General features: G+C 41.8%; 1 protein-coding gene across 3 annotated transcripts in view; it reads left to right on the top strand.

Annotated features, from left to right (window-relative positions):
- The first annotated feature begins 53 nt into the window (after nucleotides 1-53).
- SEMA6A (semaphorin 6A) overlaps nucleotides 54-17,753 on the top strand; it is a 120,242-nt gene continuing 102,542 nt past the window's right edge. Inside the window, exon 1 of one of the 3 annotated variants that reach the window (XM_030467069.1) lies at nucleotides 54-628. The gene's annotated coding sequence lies outside the window, so the exon portion shown is untranslated. Of the gene's footprint in view, nucleotides 629-2,322; nucleotides 2,426-17,753 lie in introns of those variants that run through there. The other 2 variants (XM_030467071.1, XM_030467068.1) reach the window with 2 other exon arrangements.

Consider the following 17,753-nt stretch of genomic DNA (forward strand, 5'->3'; position numbering starts at 1 on the left):
TCCGCCTCCGCCGGCGGAGCCGCGTCCCAGGGGCCGGGGGGCGAGCGGCGGGCGCCGAGGGGAGGCAGCGGCCGGCAGGGCAGCAGCTCACAGCGGCTTCCACCTCCTCTCCGCGCACAGTCCAATGCCCAGCAGACCGGGGCGAGGAGCGACTGCGCTTTTCTTCCGTGACACGGCGAGTGCCTCCAGCCTAGTAGTTTTTCTGAAGCAGCCGTCATAGCGGGAACACTTTTGGTAGAGAAGGAGCAGGAGGAGACCCCGAAATGACTTACCTTCCCAGGCGCGACTAAAGAGGACTCACTGGAGTGGAACCGTAGTGGAATTTGGGTCTGGAGAGGAGTTGCTATCGTTGGTTTTTTTGTTCGGGTTTTTTTTTTCTTTCTTCTTCTCCGTGTTCCCTCCCCTCTTCTCGCCCATCATTGGAAATGAACAAATTGCATCTGCAATTCAGAAAGTAGAAATACTAAATATTCCATCCCCCGGGAAGCACACATGTAGTAATGACAAAGGATTGCAAAGGAGAGAGTGGCTCCACTTTCCCAGAGAGATCCCCTTAAATGGATTACTAAATGGGACACTACATCAGCTAGTTCTGTCCTCTAGCTGCTAAGATACATGCACCGAAAAGGTACAGTACTCCGTCCGTCCGTATCCCTCTCTGCTGTTTCGGGGTTGCTCGGAGGGGAAGGTGCTTGGGTCGCCTCGGCTGGCTCGGGAGGAGCGAGTATGGTTTAAGGCTGGCTGCTGCTTGCTGTCTCGACAGCGTTAGCATCGCCTAGTAGGAGAAGTGTCGCCTGCAAGTGCACACGCTGCTGTTGCCACTTTCCAGGCATCTCGTGGTTCGCCTTTATTTTATTTTTCCTCTTTTGTTTCCTTTTTTTTTTTTTTTTTTTTTTTTTTTAACACGAACTCCTCCTACCCAAACTGCTAAACGTGTTAGCCTTCCGCCCTAGCCCCTTGCCATGGTTTACATGCGCGCTTCTGGGGCGCCTCTCCTCCCCAGCCCCGACCTCGCTCGCAACGGGCCGGCGGCTGAGCGACTGCGGGACGCAGCCGCCGGGGCCAGGACCGCTGCCCGCTGTCCCCTGGACTGCCGGGCATCGTGTGGGGCTGGGGGAGGGTTGTCTTTGTTACAGGGGCAATGTGGGCGCTCCGTGCAGAGGCGTAACCCTGCGCTCTTCCATGGGGGAGTAGTTGGGTTGCTGTTTATTTATTTAATTTTACTTTTTAATTTTTTTTCTCAAGGTGGAGGGTTAATTTTTGGGCAAAGGGCCGGGAACCGAGTAAACTTCTTTCGCGGCGCTGCCGCAGGCTTTGTTCGCGATCGTGGGCTGGGGCCGCGGGCTCCCCTCCCCGCGGACAGCGACTGCCTTCCCCTGACCACCCCAGCCTCGGAGAAGGGGGCCTGTCGGCGGCCCTCCCGCAGTCCCGGGGAGAGGGGTGGCTTTCGGGTAGGACCGCTCTCTGCCCCTTGCTGCTGGGCGCCTTTACCCCGCGGGCCGGTGGCGCTACCAGCCGCCTCTGGGTAACGCGATGAGCGCGGCTGGTGAGCGCGGGCAGGCAGGCTGGTCCCGGCGCCGAGCGCGGCGGAGACTGGATGGACCCCTCGGGGCGGGCGGGGAGCATCGCGAAGCAGCCCGACTCCTCTGCCTCCGCCCGCGCCCTACTCCCCTCTCCTCCCTGTGTCCCCGGGGCAGCCGGGCGAAGGGGCATCAAGGAGAAAGTTTTTCTAAGGGGGAGTAACAGGGCCGGCCGGCACAGAGGAGTTCCTGTTCGGCAGGTCCCCCCAGACTAGCTACGGACTGGTGTCGTGGCGCCCCGCACACACAGCCCTGCCGCCGGGCGGGGGCTCGGGGAGGCCGGGCGGGGGCATCTTCGTGCCGCTGATGCCTCGGTGGGGAAGGATGATGCGGAGGGGACAGGATGCGGCCGAGGGTAAAGGATGCTGAGGAGGGGAGGGACTTCCCCTTACAGGCATAGAGTCCCCGTGCACGCCGGGTCAGGGAAGGCTCCCACATGAGGGCAAGGTGCGTAGGCAACTGCGACTCGGCAGGAGCGAGAACCCTTCCTCCCCTCCGGTCTGTGCTCCTGCAGGCGGTGAAGGGCGGGAGGCGGCGGTGCAGGTCCCAGGGGGCCGGCTGAGGGTCAGCACCGCCCCATGCTCCGCCGCTGGGAAGGCGGCGAAAAGTTTGAGCCTTTTTTATCAAGCGTGGAGAAAGTACCTGTTTCTTGCGAAGGCTCAGCCGCTCCGCCGCCTGTTCCTTACTTGCTGCCTGAGGGAGGCGTTTCCCGGGGGTGGCTCCGGTCGGCCCACGGGTGGGGGGCTGGCGGTGGTAGCGGGGCGGAGGCTGGAGCGCGGTCAGTCGCAGAGGAGATGCCCTTCTGCCCGCCGCCACCGCCTGCGTCCTGCCCGGCGCTTCCCAGGGTGAGTCGCAAGGTGGTAACTGCTGGGTTTTCCTAAGGCAAACGTCTCTGTCTTTTTCTAACCTTGACCGCTTCTTCAGAGGGAAATTTGTTCTCCTTTTCCTCTCCCAAGCTAATTACTGCTGTTGAAGTTTGTAAACACGCGCGTTTGTGCCAGCGTCTGTGCAGCGCGGATTTCTAGCTGGTATAGACAGAAAATTATTTCATTAATAGAACGGCAAAAAAATTAAAGGCTTGCGTCAGATCTGTAATAAACTGTAAAAGACGCTAATTCCTGACTCTGCAAGGTGAATGCCTGATCTTCCTAAGGGGCACACACGCCTTGCAGGTGGTGTAATTAACGGAGAGCTGAATCTCCACAATGGTTTTCTGTTACGGGGCTGCCTACAATGACTTACTACTTACTGTTTGACATAGATTCTGCTAACTTTCGCTTAGTATTATCCAACAGTGATATTAATTATTAAGCTAACCTCAAAAATAGCAGCTAGAGGCTACTGATATAGCCACTGTCTTTGCAAAAATTAGTCCAGTGACAGCTCTTGGTTTGCATTCGTTAGTGTAAGTGTCATACAGTGACCCATTCTCAATGCGAGTAATCTTTACTTGGCTGGTAAACCCTTTGGTATCAACGTGAGAAAGTCCAGCAGAGACAGTCTCTTTTAATCACAGAACTCAGATTTTTAGGAGTCTGTGGCATCAGACTGAGATTTATGCATCTATTACCATGTTGAGGTTGTCCTTTGTCATTTGTTTTCATACCTGAAAAGGAAAATGGTCTTGCTGTTTTTTGGATTAGTTTTATCTGGGGTATTTTGTTGTTGTTTTTTTTTGGTGGTGGTCTTGTTTTGTTTTGAGAGGGTTGGTGTTTTTTGTTTTGTTTTTTTAGTGAGAGTAGTCTTTTGCTTCTTGAGGAAATTTGTGTCTGCTATAGCAAACCCCTTCATTTGACTGAAAGCAAGTTTCAGCTTCAGTGAGATTGGGAAGGTTTATTGCTCTTAAAAAGGTAGAATTGCCAACACATTTAGCTGTCCTGGGCATAATTTTATCACGAAGGAATTTTTCAATAGTAACTAATAACATAAAGTATACTCACAATATTTTGCTTTTCATGTAGTAGGAATAAAATACTTGAAGCATGGGTGAACACTTTCGGGGAAGATGAATCACAGGATCACACATGGCTTATGTACTCTCAGCCTACATGAAAGCTGTATATTCTTACTTCATGGCAAAACCAGCTGTATCAACTGAAATCACACTGCATGAACCAAAACATAATTGGGCATCAACATCTATGAGAAACATGACTAGCTAACATCTGTGGCTAGATAGTCCCCTCTCACTGTTTGTAAATAGAGGATCAGAATGATTGGAGTTTAAGAATGAAGAAGGAGATAGGTTGGACTAAGGCTAAGGGGTTGCCTCAATGGAATTTTTTTTGGGGAAAAAAAAAAAAAAAAAGAGATCAAATTAATGACCTGTGATAAATCCAGGCTAGAACTGCTTGCCTGAAAAAGGAGGTAGGTGATTGTTAACTACCTTGTGCATGTTCTGTGAAGGGAAGGGGAAATTTGTCATCTTATTTTGAAGAGCCATACATAAATACACATGAAAGGGGTTTACAGCAGGGGAGACATAAAATGTTTTAGGATTTAATTGACCTGAGCTAATACATGCCTCCATCCAACTTGTTTGCAAGAGCACATTGTTGCATTGCCCAAAAAATCTTTTGTGAATAGTACCTGATTCCCATACGCTATGAAAGAGTGCTGAAAATGAGCAACTGGGCAAATTCTGGAAAATATCATTTAACACTCTTAAGGGCAGCATATGCTACAGAAAATTGAACCATACTAACCCAGAAGAATTCACTATCCTTATTCGATGTAGATGCTGCAGTATTTTACATCCTACTGTTTGTTTATTGAGGAGATAAATCTTTAGTCCCCTGTCCTTCCCAGTTTCATTAACCCGAGTAAGCTGTATTCACCGGTGAAGCTTCGCTTGCCTGCGTAATTTTCTGAAAGGAAAGGCAATTGCCAAAAAGGACTTCTTTTCACATTTAGGCACCAATCTGAAACTACTGTTGTGTGTTGGGAATCAATAATTGTTGAGGACGCAAAGCTACAGTACAAGTACATATGCTCTGGATACCTTCAGCATTGTCAGACCTAGATCTGAGTGTTACAGATCAAGTCACGTCTGACAAATTGTGACATGATTTATCTTATGGGGCAACAGAAAAATAAGAAGAATAAGCAATGCTTTTTACTGGTGACCATTTTAGCGTTTTATGCCCATTAATTCTGTTTATCAGAATTACTCTGAGGGGGGTGAGGCACACAGAGATCATTTTGGCAGTAAGATGATGTCAGTAGTAGCATGGGGTATGACTTCTGATCAACAGCACACAACAACCATGAGCCGTGTTCAAAGGCAGAAAAATGCATTAGGGGGGAAGTCTGGGCCTGAGCCTGGTATTTTTTTATTGGAATATTTTTGGGTTTGGCCTGTTGCACCAGTCTCCTGAGGGAAGAACAGCTTAGATGTGTGTAGAGTCTGTGAAGGTTGAAGTACACTCCACCAGTTTCAAGTGCAAACCTGGTAGACCAGAGTTTCCATGTCTGGGTTTTGGGGTTTTTTTTGTGTGTGTGTATGTGTGCTGTCTTGTGAAGCAACTAAACCATTACCTGTGGCCATGGAAATAACTGAATGTTCATGTTTGAACAGTACTGAAGGATTTTTAAGTGTCCATCGTAAATGGTACTTGGGTTTTATGTCTTGACTGCAGCATGGCAAGTATGGTAGCACAGCTCAGAGGCACTACTTAAAGATTTAAAGGGAAGAGTGCCACCTACCGTGTTGTAATTACATATATTGCATGTCCGTGTGTCTTCTGGATTTTGCAAGGCGCTCTTTTACCTTTTGTATTTTAACATCTGGAACATGTGAAAGGACTCAAAATTCAATGTATGGGAACAGAGCAAGAGAAAAATAATAAAAGTAAAGTACCTGCAACATCAGGGTATTTTGGAAGCCTTAGGAGGGGTTCATTTAAAGACAGGCATAGAGGCATTTGCAGTTTTCTCCTCAGACTGATAGACTGCTACAGTTAATAGTGGGGCCAGTGGAAATGGGGAAGGGGTTGAGAGATCTATGCCTCCACCCATAAAATAATCATATTCTCACTTTTCATCCACTAGATTGACATAAATGAGGCTGCTAGGGTTACCCACTCTGAAATCTAAAGTTTAGCTCCAGTTATAGTTTAATTAAAAAATGAAGTAGCCATCGGTAGAAGAAAATGAGAAAAAAACATCATGAATTGCCCTGTAATTCACTGCAAAACCTCTTGAAGACTTTCCCAGTCTTGTACTTGTTTATCAGCCAAAAGGAGGGGGTGTAGTATGCTCTGTGTAAATATAGTCATTTTTGTATGAAAGGAATTTTTCCCCAGGCCCCAGAGTGTTTCTTTAGTAGCTGAAATGGAGATGTAAAATGAAGTAGATAAACCAGCTATGAACAGACCAGCCAGTTGCTGTATGTCTGGAGTGAAGACATATGGTAATTCACTACATTCCGTGATGACCTTTCCTTCAAAAGTATTGTTAGTTATAGGCATTTGTATATGGAGCATTTATACTAGACTCTTGAAATTCACATATCAGGTACTACCCCATACAATTTTTTTTGTTGTTTTTGAGTTGTGTTTTTTGTTTCTTTTTTAGCTACTGACAAAACTGCTGAAAAGCTTTCAACAGAAATTCAGTTTACAACATGCATACAGTGTTGGTGTTAGAGTTTCTGGGGCAGCTGGACAGCATTCCAGCATGTCTTGTGACATGGCAGCATATGTGCTATCTCAGTGTGGGCAGCATTTGGCTCCTTCTCTCTTACTCTCCCCAGGTAAAGCCATGCCTTGACTGCCCATATCTTTGTGTGATATGGGAAAAAAAGGTCCTATGCTTTTAAGGTCTCTGTAGCCAGTTGCCTTCAGTGAAAACTTAATGTTTATGAAAGAGGAATGAAATAAAGAATATGTTTATTTTGCACTTTCACCTTAGTCTGAGACCATCTAGTGGATGAGGACCATAATATTAGCATTTTTACTGGAGATAATAGCAGAAGTTTGATTATATGCTTTAAAAATGCTATTCCTAACCTTCGTCACTTTTGAAATTACCCTGACTGATTCACATTAGGGTCTTCTAATAATGAAAATGTGTATATAATAAGATATGGTCAGGTGTTCCAGTTCAGTGGTTGGAAAAAGTACTCTCTTATAGGAATCCCCTAACACAATGGGAAGAACCGTGTCCAAATGTATTCTTGAGTGTAGCAAACATTACTTTTACTTTCTTGTATTATTGTGCTCATTTTAACTCAGATTTTCTATATATTGAGTATTCTGATGTATGGCTTTGATAGTCATATGGGAAATTTGTTATGTTGGTTCCTTCATCATTGTTCATGAACATTTATTTGTTACTTGCACTCGAGGCAGCCATTCATTGAAGTCTTAATGAGAATTTGAACAGTTTATAGTTCTACAGAATATTTTTCCTCAGAAAAAAATTGCTGTTTTGTTGATGCCTTTTGAGATCTACTTTTTATTGGTAGATTGAGATTAATTCTATGCTAATTTATCCTGCATTCCTGAATTATGGCCTAGGTAGGCACTGTCGCTGGGATCTTCATCTATTAATCATGGAAGCTGCTTTCTTATTCGGTTGCCATAGTTTCAGTGCCTCAGATAATGTTGGGGTGCCTTGGGAAAGGCCTGAGATACACTCGGACTTGCAAGCCTTGCAGTTATTTTGGCAGTAGTAGAGCTCTGAAGGAGTGGGGGACAGCATCCAATATTACTCAGAGTTGGATTAAAAAAGGAAACTTCTGGATATATCTCTCTGGACCTTGTTATGTGAACGTCCAGCTGATACCTATTCCCAAGATTTGCTTTTTGTTTTGTCTTTCTGGTGAAATTGTATACTTCAGAGACAAATGGCTACCTTTACCCCTTAGAAGAGCAAGAAAAGCTTTTTATTAGTTCTGCTGATAAATGGTTCAGTAAATTAGGGCATTTAGGGTTCTCTAAGCAATCCAGGTAATTTGTTTTACATTCTCCTTTAACCTGGCTACATACAGCATGACATCATGTTTGAGACTGAGTTAATGTTTATTGTTACCATAGATTTAATAAAATGACAATAGGTATCCTTTTGTTAGCTGAAGAGCAGCTTGAAATACAAAGTAGAAAAGGAGAAGTAAACTTTTTTTCCCCAGAAAATACTGCTCTTTCATCACTGTGCTGGTATGGTTTTTTTTTAATAATGTTTCAATATCTGTTCATAAATTCAGCATTAAAACATGCACGCTTCAGAAATGTGGAGGTGTGAGTAGTCAGAAATAGCTTTTTTGGCGAATGAGAAAAATGGTAAAGTAGTAAATAGGTCTAACAGGAAAGCAGCTGGAAGACTGACTTGTCAGTGCAGTGCTGAAAAATAATTGTTTTGCTAGCTATGTGTATCTTAAAATAATGTACAAATATCATTCACTAAGAAAAATATGGTCTCTGTTTCTTTCCTCACTGAGAAAAAATTTCCATCATTTCATTATAGCAGGTATTTAAATCCCGTTTCTTTTGCACTTTACAATGTCACCAGAATCAAGTGATTTCCTTGCAGTTCTAATACAGCAATTTAGTTCTTGCACACATAAGCTTGATACATATCTTTTGTTCACAAAAAGAACCATCTTTGAATATTCACATCAAGCAAAAAATCATGCTAAAGGCAGTTCAGTTTGGATTTAAAAATTAATTTATAACAGAAAGTAATTGGAAAATTAGCCATGTTGTAAATTTTCGGAATGTTAGATTGCATTCAAATATGAGTTTTAAAGCTCCAGCTTGGGACATGACTACTGCATCTTGTCATTTCTTCAAGTGAGACCAACAAGCAGATTGAGGACATGTGTGTTACTTATAATCCACCTTCAGGAGACTTCCCAACAGAAGAAAATTGAAGTCCAGAAAATTCATACAAATTTTAAACCTTACAAAGCTTTATTTGTGAGTAGGTATACAGAAAATTTGTATTTGTAATTTTATACCCTTACAGTTTATGGATGTTTCTATTTTATTGTCTCGTTTTGTCATACTGTGTTGTATATGGATATTTTACATGAAATTAATCTCAGCCTTTGCCCTTTTAAACTCATAGTGTGTACCTAACAGACTGACAACGATAGAACTGCCTTTGGAAGGAAGGCATAAGAAAATTGTTACAGTGGAATATGTCTTAGGTCAAAAGCTGTAGAGGTGCAAACTCAATTGTGTTTTTCCTCTCAGAATTTACTGTATTCTGTTTAGTTTCAGGTTAGGTACAGAATCACTTCGTATATAAATTTATTTAAGCAGTGCTGTAAGGTTCATTTTTATTTCCTTTAGCATTATGAATGTGGTGGATATTATTTTACCTCTAAGGTACAGAGAAGTGAGTGGTAAGTGATTGTGTAGTCAGTATAGAGGCCCTGTCATGTTCCTGTTGGAGAGTAAAAAATTGTTCTGCCAAACACCTCAGCAACATTTATAGTTCAGTATATTTCTTTCAGTTTATTTCTAGTTGGTCATTAGAGTTCTCCTGCATCTTCAAACAGCTGAATTTTATCATCAAATATCTCATCAAGGAAATGAAACAATAATTTCTGGGAAAGCGATTGTTATATTTGTGTCCTTACAGCAACATTACAGAGTTTTCTCTGCAAATCTGACACATATTGAATAGCATTTTACTGCCTGAATATTCCTGGAAGGCTAAAACTTGGCTTGGGTTGCAGGCTTGCCAAGGGACCTGTGAGAGAGGGAGGTTGTTTCCTGTTCAGTCACAGAGCTCACTGGTGCCTCCAGCCAGTCCCTGTGTGTGGGCAGATCACACCCCTGCCCTCTGGTCCATGGAACAAGTGGGTGAGGAAAAGGGATGGGAGTGGGTCCAGAGCCCTGGCCTGTTCTGAATGTGCGTGGGAAATGCTGTGGCTGCAATTGACATGGGCCAGGAGGATACTACAGCATCCTGTCCCAAGATATCAGGGGAAAAAGACAGGATGCCTTTGTGCTGTCTGGAGCCCCTTTTCCCCTGCTTGCCTAGGGTATAACTTGGTGTCTGCCTCCTGATGGCAAAGGAGAGGTTGAGTCCCATAGGATTATTTGTCTTGAGTAGTACTTAGTTCCATGAGCCTGGCTAAAAGTAGACTGGTATTTGATTCAAAATAGGTTTTTTATTATATAGAGAGGGTCACACGCTGTGGAGCTGCAATCTTGAACGTCAGGTCATAGTCTTCATAGTACTGGCTTTTCATCATAGCTCTCTAATGAAAAAGGGTATCAAGCATTAAGATCAAGTTCTGAATTTATTTTTCCGAGGGAACAGAATTTGATACTGTGTGTGTAAACTTGTGATAGCATTCAACCTCTTCCATTTCTAAATAATTTGTAGTTATTATTTACAAATGCACAGCTTTTGAAGTGAGAGCTTACTGATCCTAATCAGATTAATTAGAAATGTCCACAAATTGATTTTTTTAAATTTGCTGTAGTCTGTTATAGGAAGGTAATTATGTAATGTATTTTTTAGGAACTGTGTCCATGCATTCACTCTTCCTTTTCTAGAAATACAGTGTGCCATATTTTTCATGTTCTTGAAAAGGAATTCAAGAGAAGAGTCTTTTCAGGTTTTGTGAAGGGGTGAGAAGGCAAACTTTCTAGAGGTTCTTCGGGTTGCTCTTTTTCTCACCCAGAAAACTTATTTTTGAATTTGAACAGGATTTTGTTTTTCTTTAAAAAGAAATCAAGAACCAAATCCTTAAAGAGCTGCTGTGGGAAGAGGAAAGATTTTTGCATGAGCTACTACACTTTTTCATTATTATCTGCAAGGTGTTTCCTTTTAATTCTGTTGTAGGGAAGTTCAGCGTGTTCAGATACACTGATTAATTCCGTCACGAGACGCATATGTTGTAGGGTGGTGTCGTCTTTTTTGCTTTATCCTGTTCTAAGCATAAGACCTAGAGATACTGCCAGAACACTTCCTTTCCCAAGATAAAAAAAATAAAAATAAAATCCTGCTCTTGCTCAACAACACGCATAGTCCAAAAGGCAAATTTAGTTAACCTAGAGCTAATAGCCTGAGGGTGTGAAATGAAGGCTGATGACTGAGTGGCTGACTGAGACAATAATGTACACATGTGTTAAAGTACCTATCAGAGGAGAAATCTGGAAAACAAGAGACCAAGTGTGGAACAAAGTTCTTGGTCACATGAATTCTAACTTCTTTCCATGCACCGTTTACATTTTTTGACTTACTGGTTTTTGTGTTCATCTGTGTTTCTGTCATAAGCTCTCTTGTGTACCTGAGATCCTGGAGGTAACATCATTTGCAAAGAAAACCGAAGTGGTACCCAACTCAAGTGTTGTTACAATGAGGCAGTTCATACAGACCCTTCTGGCAACAAGTTGGTGCAACTAAATGCTGATGATGTGCTGCAGAAGGGTAGAAAATACAGACTGTATAATGACTGCTAGCGTTGGAGAAGGGGGCTGTATGAATGCTCTCATTGATTTACCTTGAATAGCAAATCAGTTCCTGAGGCTTTTTTTTTTTTTTTTTTTTGCCCTGCCATAAAGGGTCAGTAATCGGTTCTGGTTTGGAACAGATGAAAGAATTAATTGTTGTCACAGTCAAAGAACTTAAAGAACTTTTCAAAACTCAGAGCACCTACACAGATGCTTACACCACTGGTTTTTTAGATTGACTAATCCTGACTGCCTCATTTGTGCCAGACTCCCAAGATCTGAGTGTCTGGATTTCCAGCTGTAAACCTCTATTCAAACAAGTCATCTTACTTTACATGTATATGTCATCAGAACCAATTACCTTGCTCATGCAGATACATGCAGGGAAACTGGGCCAAGGGCAAAAATACAGGTTAGCAGGATCTAACTTCTGATCTGTCAGCATCAAGCAGAAAAATGAGGGCACAGTTTTGCTTTAGATTGCGTGTCCATATTCTTTTCACCAAGCATGGGATTTGTCTAGAAAAGGTAGCCTCAGACTTGTTCATATTGGCGTCATAAACTCTTCTCTCTTCAGTGGAAGTTGTTATTTACTGAAATACAAATTTTTTTGAGGAAATTAACTCTTGAGCAAATTAATATGAAAACAATCAAGAAGGCATTGTACTGTAATTGCATTGGTACACTGACTTGATGATTTAGCTTCAAAAAGTCTAGGAAATTTTTCAACATTAAAGCAGCAGAGAATGTTAGTAGGGGGGCTGGAGTGCTATTTCGCAGCTGCACTGCCTACTTGTAGACAACCATCATATGACAGCCTGCTCTAGCAACTAAGAAACACAGAGTTGTGTAAGAGTGAACGCAACGCTTTTACTAAAATACATTTGTGGAGGAGAGCCTTAAAGATGTCAACGAATGGAATTTACTGAGAGAATCCATTGTATTCTCAGTATATTGTATGTCAAGGCCTAGAAGGGGCAAATAACTTTTACCATTACATAGCAGCCTTTGAAACTGCTCCAGGTTTCAAGAGAAAAAGACTTTTCACCTTTTCAAGCAGTTTCTAAGCACAGGGTGTACAGCTGTAACTAAGAGTACACTGTCTAGAAAAACCAAAGAAGAGCTTGGTCACAAATTTTTATGGTGAAAGTAAGAAGGGCACCTCTTCCTAAGTTTTGTGGAAGCCTGTTTAGCAGGGCTCTTTACAGTGTGAAACCTTACAGAAAAATCAGCTGTGCTTTTTTCCTTTGCATGTAGCCTGCCCTCTTGTGTTTCAGAATCTCAGTGCAGAAGCTTCAGCCACCCAGATGATAACTGCAGTAGTGAAAAACATGGAACAAAACCAGGAAGTGATGGACACAAGCCATGCTCTTCAAAGGCACTGATTTTGGTGCATGTGTTGTCTGCTGTGTGCAGTATAAGAAGCAATATATATTTTCAACTTTCTTATGCAGAGACAGTAAAAAGTGGGTTAGCCAAACCGATGTGCAGAAAAGCTCTAGGAGTGAATTTACAGTGATGGGTAAAGGCCGTAATGCATATGATTAAAGTGAGACATGCTGCCTACACAAGGAATTGCTAACAAGATTCTTTCACAGCTTTCATGTCTAAGCCCTGCTTTTACAGAAAATAAATTTGTGTTTAGTTTTACTGTTTTGCTCATCCCTACAGGATAGATAAGACAACTATATGAGTGCAACCAGTTGAACGCAATATAATTTGTACCGAACAGAAACTGCCTGTTGCATATTAGCAAAACAGTGTCCCAGGCTAACATGCACTTGGTCTTTCTTGAGCTCTTATTCTCTTGCTGCTTAGTTCTTTAATACTCATAATACTCATAGGGAAGGGAAGGTAAAAACACAGATTAAGTTAAGAAGTTAGCGCGAATTAGTTGGATATTTTAGAGAAACAGAAAAACAGAAAGAAATTTCATATCTTTTAAACATTTTTTCTCCTGTTCAAACAAGAGAGTAGAAATGGCTTCAAGCTCTTAAATAGTTTCTGGCGGTAGTTCTAGCATTTGCCTTGCTCATATGAAGTATGTTTTCTGTATCTTAAGAGAATATTTAAATATTCTCATGTTTAAAGAACTTCCAGAATTTAGAAATATATGATGTTTTTGAAAGATGCACAAAAAATAGACAGCAGCAGCTCTGTGCTGTTCCAGTGTTTAGAAGAAAAAAATAATTAGTAATTCAAGTAATCCTTTATATTAAAAGTGACTTAAAAATCAGCTAGAAATGGGTTCGACCCACAAATCTAACGCCATTTTCATTTTCACTTTTCCAACCAGTTTTTTTTTATCTTCTTGAAATCATGTGCGTTTGGATTTGGATTTTGCCTCCAGTTATTGCCATGTAAACTCAATGCTTATTTTAAACCATTTAATTTATATCTTGCTTGAGAAACAGCATCTTTCAGCCTTCATTTTCATGGATCCAGAACAGGTAAAATGTGGATTCTGGAAATGGTTTTTAGCCATCTAAGAGTTACTTTTGCATTTAGGACTTAAGCCCAGGTGATTTTAACAAAAAGAACTTGCCAGGCTTAGTATGGTGGATCTTTTTTTGTTTGTTTGGGGATTTTTTTTTCTTATTATTTTGTTTGTCTATGCAATAGACAAACAAAATGTTTTGAAGTAACACACTGAAGTAACACTGCTTCCACTCCTGCTGCTCTCTTGGTATCCACAGAGTCTAAGAAATCAGCAGAAGGACACAGCTGTCAGATCAAGATGCCCATGCTCACATGCTGATTTTGGGTCTCCTGACTTACCTTTAAATTTGGCTTTAAATTTATGCTTCCCTTGAATACGTTTTGTCAGGCTACAGTGAACTCCCCCCTGGAGAAGACTGCTCTGAAAAGGTGGTGGTTTTTTTGCATCCTGCGATTGCTTTATGGACAGATGCTTGTTTCTGACCCCAGTCCACAACTTTGCCCTCTGTTTAATCCACACTTCACTGTTAGATCTGTAAGCCTGCAGGTGATTTTGGGCAAAGCCTTGCACAGAAAGATGCTGTCAAGCAGCTGGCATTGTGCATAGAAGAAAGGCAGTATGCTCACAAATAAAGCCCTCAGTTCTTCATTCTTATCTGATCAGGTCTCACTATTTGAAAAAAAAAAAAGAAGTGTGCTTGACCTGTTAAAATGTGTCATGGCTAAAATGTCTAAAGCCTTAGAACAGAAACAACTTAAATGCATGTATAAATAAATCAGATGTTCCAAAAGAATTATGAAAGACTACTTCTCTTCCTTGTTCTGCTGCACTGGAAATTCATCTGCAAATAAAGGTGTTGCCTGACTGCTTCTTTCACACTTGTTACATGCTGGCAGACCAGACTTTTCATACCAGACATTTGCTTATTTAGATTTCTGCTTTGTGCAAGGTAGCAGCTTCAGGTTTGGAGATGTTAAGACTGGAAGCTTCCAGTTCTCAGTGCACATCACAGGCTCAGAATGATAGAACCATTAAGGTTGGAAAAGACCTTAGAGATTGTTAAATCCAACCATAATCCAACTACCACAACCACTAAACCATGTCTAAATGCTTCCTGAACACCTCTAGGGAGGTGACTCCACCACAGTAGCCTGGAAAACATGGAAGTTGTATGTTGGATACAGCTCTGGGTTTTCAGTGCAGCCAACACAAGGTGTGAAGAGTTGGAGAATTATGTCATAGGACCAAGTCATCCTGCTTAGTGTGGTGCCTCAGCAGCTCCAGCTCAGTTCTCCCAGATTCAGATAAGGAGAGCTGGTTTCTGAGGCTCTGTGGTGAAACCAGTTAGTATGAAACAGAGGTGCCACTGAGTAACAAGGCGGCTCATACTAACTCGACGGATTATCTTTTTAAGAAACAGATAGGGTAACTAAAAAAATTCTATGTTATGCTCTCATGATGTAAACCTTTGATCTAGGAAAATGGGAGCTGTTTACATTAACAGGTATGAAACTAAGACACTGTCTTTGGCCATGGCTTTGTATTTGAAAACACTTGGATGTCTAATAGTCATGCTGTCATTCTCTGCTTTAAACTCCATAGAGACTTAATGTTAGTGTGAGATACAGAAAGATGAAACAGGTTTCTGGAACCTACAAGGCTAAATGGAAAATTAAGGACAAGATATCTCACTTAAATGCAGGAAATATCCTTACTTTTTATCAGTTTAAATGAAAACCTCTTCTTGAACCAAGTACTTCATACCTAATGCACATTTTCAGTATTAACTCAGCAGGCAGAAGATGGGAAGCTGTGTTATCCTCCTGAAGGATACACTGGAGGAGAATAAGTAATAGAGAATTTATCTACTTCAATATTTGTGGTGTCTTTGAACTGTTAATAATATTTGGAAAAGTTTGTATGTCAGGTTAATGCATGCTCTGTGAGCTTGTGAGAGATATTGGAAGAAAGCCATAAATAATTTGCAGGGTTTTTCCCCCTTAGCAAAACCACTAATGTAACCTGTTTTGGGTTTTTTTGTTGTTGTTTATTTTTTTAAATGAAGCTCCACTCAAAATACTTTAATGAAAAGAAAGATGGTTTTGATAGGTGTTCTCCAGTTAATTAAGTTGAAGTTAAATTTATGGAGGCTTATCAGTGCTTTTGGTATGTGTAATTGCTCAAAAACATTATCTTTGAAAAGATAACATCATGACTAAGTCAACATGAAACCCATAATCCTTGATACAATTATGAGTCAGTACAGCTGTGGTACCACACTGCTCTGTTTGAATCGCAATTATCCACAAGTGGTGGGACAAGCACATATATATAGGTAGAGTAACTTTTAAGGAAAAAATGGGTAAAGGGAGCAAGAAAAGTATCTGGAAAGTTTAGGAGTGAAAGATATCTAGAAACAGAGGGCTTAAGGGAGTAGCTGTAGACACATATCCATATTGGTACAATGGGCTGATGAAAGTGCAGGGAAGAGCAGGATGAAGGTGCTCTCTCTACCTTTCAAACCAGAAATATTCCTCAGAACAATGCCTTTCTGATGAGCTGTAACCATCTAAAGTATTTAGGAAGTCTGAAGTGGAAAAAAAAGATGGCACAAGAGAGATGTGAGTGACATAATTTTTCTCTCTCTTATTTCTTTACCCTTCATACAGAATTCGGTAGGCAGGGGGAGAATAAAAGCCTAGATGGGATTCTTCTCTGACCCACCCCTGCTTCCTTGCCCCTGGGAAATCTCATGAGACTCACAAGCCATTGTTTGAGAAAAAGTGATTTGAGTGATAGGCCTGGAAAGGTGTTTTCTTCTGTGGTAAAGACTGACATGTAGCAGTGCAGAGGGAAGGGGCATAGAAACAGAGTAAGCAGTTTTGTCATAATAAATCTTGGGCAAAGTGATGGTGGTAGGCTTTTCAGTATGTGCTTTCTGAGGAAGCTACTCATGGGTTTTATGATCTTCTTGCTGCCAGGTCATCAGCAAATTTATGTGTTTGCCAGCCATGAGGGAAGGGCACTGGCATTACCCTTAGCAGCTGGCTTGTCAGCTGGCTGAAACAAGTTCAGGTTTTTTGGCCAGTTTCCACTGAACTAGTAAAACTTCCTTTAAAAAAAAATCCCTGCACCTGGCACTGCTAAGGAAAATTGTTGGTAGCCTCAGCAGGGAAGCAAAAGCCTAGCTCAACACAGAGGTTCAAATTCCCAAGAGCTAGAGTTTGATAAATAATACCTTCTATAAAAAAGGCATCCTGTTTAAAGAGTTTTTTTGTGGAAGGGGCAGGAAAAGGCAGAAGCTGGTGGCTCTGGAGGCAGAAGGTACCCAGCTGGACCCAGAACTCTTGATGACAGGATGGGTCTTTGTGCAAGCAGTAGGTATAGGGTTGGTCTTTGTAGTAGAGTGAGCGTCCACTATCATTTAAGGTGCAAGTGTCACCCTCTGGCTGTAACTACTGATGTGCCAGGAGGAATGTGAAGTTCAAAGCCTCTATTCAAGCTTGTGACCTGTGTGTCTGCAAGCAACCAGAGTGTGCCAAGAGTGCAGCATGCTGGCCAGCTGGGGAGTACCAGGAGGCAGGGCAGTATGTGTGGCGGCTCTGCCTGCGTCGTGATGAACGTGAGCAATCTGGTGTTTGTCACAGGTCTTAAAATTAAAACCAAGTGTAAATAAAGAACCCTGCTGTGAGCAAGCAGGATTTTTATAGTGGTTTCCAGGAATGAAATCAAATCTAAGCTGCAAGGGAAATATTCTCTGCCATATTCCAATTTTGTGTACAGAACTTTTCAAATAAAAGCTCTGTAAAAATGATTTAATTCTGCTGTGATTATGAACTTTTGCAAACATGCTGCTTCATGTTATTCTCTGAAAGAAATCTGATTAGTAACAGCTGTGATTCCTCAACCCTCCCCCCAATTCTTATTTTCTCAATAGAAAAGAGTTGAAGAAATCCTCAAATTATTGTCAATGAAGATTTTATTTGTACTTTAAGCTGAAAAGTGCTTGATAACATCCCAGTAATTAGGTGAACATGTTCCTGCTTGGAGGGGCTGCAATGAGCTGCCTTAGTTCAGATAAATAATCTTTTCTGTTCCTGGAGCATTCCTTGTGAGCATTAGTTCCTGCATGCTGAACAAGTACTAAGATCTAAGTTATAAATGGTGCTGCTCAGTGACAGGCTGTTTGAACCCAGAAGCAGGCTACCGTGGGTGCATTGTGAATTAATCTCCCCACCTCACACAGACTAGACACATACACTCACTCCCTCCCACACACACATTTATCACATATGTTTTCTGATGGTAGCATTTGTTTAC

This window comes from Calypte anna, chromosome Z (assembly GCF_003957555.1).
Source record: "Calypte anna isolate BGI_N300 chromosome Z, bCalAnn1_v1.p, whole genome shotgun sequence".
NCBI classification, from domain to species: Eukaryota; Metazoa; Chordata; class Aves; order Apodiformes; family Trochilidae; genus Calypte; species Calypte anna.